The sequence below is a fragment of the Oreochromis niloticus genome, linkage group LG9, assembly GCF_001858045.2.
Source record: "Oreochromis niloticus isolate F11D_XX linkage group LG9, O_niloticus_UMD_NMBU, whole genome shotgun sequence".
Taxonomy (NCBI): Eukaryota; Metazoa; Chordata; class Actinopteri; order Cichliformes; family Cichlidae; genus Oreochromis; species Oreochromis niloticus.
Window position 1 is genome coordinate 18,483,252 of NC_031974.2, and position 3,598 is coordinate 18,486,849.

The window sequence follows — 3,598 nt, forward strand, 5'->3', positions numbered from 1 at the left end:
TAGCGCTGCTAGCGTAGCCGCTAGCGACCCTTTGTGAAAAAGCACCCAGGTTTGGCTTATAGTGAAGCGGCAGAAAGTCGTGTCAACACCCGATCGCTCGCCAAGGGTCTGCGTTTAGCTGGACTTATTTTTCGCTTATATGGGCCAATGATGCTGGAAACCGAAGGCAGGAGCGTGAGGTGAACTGAATTTCAGGTAAGATGTTATGAACTGCACTCTATTTGGGTCAGATATAAACAGAGTTTAGGTGTAGTTTATTTTCGTTGTGCTGACTTTTTACAATCGTACTGCGTGCTAGCTAGCACGACGGGAGTTTATATACAGCTGTGTGCGCGCTAAGTTACTGACGTTGGACTTTATTTATTCATAATGGTTAGTTCGTAGAGTTGCCGTACAAACGGAATCGTGCCACATTCAGAGAAAATATTACGATTTATTCTGTCGTTACGAAGCCTCCCCTGTCATTCTCTGCCTGTTGCAACTTCAATCATGAAACTGATCAACGATCGGCTTTTCGCTCTTGTTTATCGCGCTAAACACAGCAGCACGTTTAAGCTTGATCAGCTGTTGTTAGAATTCATTTGCTTTTAATTTCTAGTATCAGCTGATGTTTGCTGGAGCCACAGCTGTAGAAGCGGCTGGTCGAAACCAGGAGATGACCTTACTGAATCATCAGAGCTGAACTGGTGATGGAGAAACAGGTTACCTTTTTTTAGGTGACATGAATGAGTTGAAGGAAGTTATGAACTGTTTCTGAGAGAAATAAACACCAAGCTCCTTTTTTATTTAGCTGACAGCTGGTAACTGTGCAGGGCTGGATCTAGCAAGGCTTTTGCCAGGGGGCCAGGTAGGGCGTTAACAGAGAAAGGTGGACACAAAGATATACCTTTCTTTCTTACTCTCATACAGGGAGTGCAGAATTATTAGGCAAGTTGTATTTTTGAGGAATAATTTTATTATTGAACAACAACCATGTTCTCAATGAACCCAAAAAACACATTAATATCAAAGCTGAATGTTTTTGGAAGTAGTTTTTAGTTTGTGTTTAGTTTTAGCTATTTTAGGGGGATATCTGTGTGTGCAGGTGACCATTACTGTGCATAATTATTAGGCAACTTAACAAAAAACAGATATATACCCATTTCAATTATTTATTATTACCAGTGAAACCAATATAACATCTCCACATTCACAAATATACATTTCTGGCATTCAAAACAAAACAAAAACAAATCAGCGACCAATATAGCCACCTTTCTTTGCAAGGACACTCAAAAGCCTGCCATCCATGGATTCTGTCAGTGTTTTGATCTGTTCACCATCAACATTGCGTGCAGCAGCAACCACAGCCTCCCAGACACTGTTCAGAGAGGTGTACTGTTTTCCCTCCTTGTAAATCTCACATTTGATGATGGACCACAGGTTCTCAATGGGGTTCAGATCAGGTGAACAAGGAGGCCATGTCATTAGTTTTTCTTCTTTTATACCCTTTCTTGCCAGCCACGCTGTGGAGTACTTGGACGCGTGTGATGGAGCATTGTCCTGCATGAAAATCATGTTTTTCTTGAAGGATGCAGACTTCTTCCTGTACCACTGCTTGAAGAAGGTGTCTTCCAGAAACTGGCAGTAGGACTGGGAGTTGAGCTTGACTCCATCCTCAACCCGAAAAGGCCCCACAAGCTCATCTTTGATGATACCAGCCCAAACCAGTACTCCACCTCCACCTTGCTGGTGTCTGAGTGGGACTGGAGCTCTCTGCCCTTTACCAATCCAGCCACGGGCCCATCCATCTGGCCCATCAAGACTCACTCTCATTTCATCAGTCCATAAACCTTAGAAAAATCAGTCTTGAGAGATTTCTTGGCCCAGTCTTGACGTTTCAGCTTGTGTGTCTTGTTCAGTGGTGGTCGTCTTTCAGCCTTTCTTACCTTGGCCATGTCTCTGAGTATTGCACACCTTGTGCTTTTGGGCACTCCAGTGATGTTGCAGCTCTGAAATATGGCCAAACTGGTGGCAAGTGGCATCTTGGCAGCTGCACGCTTGACTTTCTCAGTTCATGGGCAGTTATTTTGCGCCTTGGTTTTTCCACACGCTTCTTGCGACCCTGTTGACTATTTTGAATGAAACGCTTGATTGTTCGATGATCACGCTTCAGAAGCTTTGCAATTTTAAGACTGCTGCATCCCTCTGCAAGATATCTCACTATTTTTGACTTTTCTGAGCCTGTCAAGTCCTTCTTTTGACCCATTTTGCCAAAGGAAAGGAAGTTGCCTAATAATTATGCACACCTGATATAGGGTGTTGATGTCATTAGACCACACCCCTTCTCATTACAGAGATGCACATCACCTAATATGCTTAATTGGTAGTAGGCCTTCGAGCCTATACAGCTTGCAGTAAGACAACATGCATGAAGAGGATGATGTGGACAAATACTCATTTGCCTAATAATTCTGCACTCCCTGTATAAAATATTTAGCTTTTATTAAATAGTTATCTGAATCTTACAACCAAAGTTTGTATAATAATACACAAGATTGGCTGTAGACCATTGTTCATCATTCAGAACACTGTGTAAAATAACAAAAAACAAAAAGTGAATGCACAGCCGGCTGTGTGGGTAAACAACCATGTGTGAAAAGTGGTCCATAACGTAATGCTTCAAAGGTGTTCATGCAAACATTGTCGGGTCTGCCGTGGTACAATGGGACTTCTGCTCATGAACCTGTGTGCACAGCGTCTGCAAATCGGCGCTGTACGAAGTAACTTCATCTTTACACAAAACTGTAAGCTGTCATCTGTGAAGCGTGAGCGGTGTTTGTTTTTACCATAGTTCATGGTGGAGAATGGCTGCTCTTCTGAGTTTTGCTCTCTGTAGCCGTATGAATGGCAAACTACAGTGATTAGCAGCGGCATAGGCACACATAAAATTTCTTCTGAAATTTTCGCTTTCTAGTTATGTGTGCCTATGCAAGAGGCACACATATTACTATTCGTCGGATTTATTATGTGTGCCTATGACAAGAGGCACACATATTACTATTCGTCGGATTTATTATTATTATTATTATTATTATTATTATTATTATTCTCCAGTTTCCGCCTGAAATTTTGCAGCGAATCTCGCCCCGCAGTTTTGAGACAAGCTCATATATGTTACCTCATTTGTGCGGCCGGATCTGGAATGGTGTGCTATGACTTTTGGTGTTTATGAATTTTATAGTTTTTAAATATTAATATTTTAGTGAAATTTCCCGCGCTCCTCTGCCGAACAGTTTTGACATTAGGGTTACATATGTTAGATGATTTTGTGCGGCTGGAGCTGGACTATTATGTCATGACTTTTGGTGTTCATGACTTTTATAGTTTTTTAAATATTAATATTTTAGTGCAAATTTAGGCCAATTCATCTTTTGGGCCAAATAAACAGACTTCATTTGTGGTGTGTTGGCTCTCTCTAGTGGTATGCCGGAGTGGTACAGCCTGTCTACCCTTATTGGATTACCGTAATGATGACAATTTCAACGGTGCGCACAGCGTCGCTGCTTTCAGGAGCCATTGGAATTTTTAAGGTTGCGCAAATCATTCAAAAGTTACG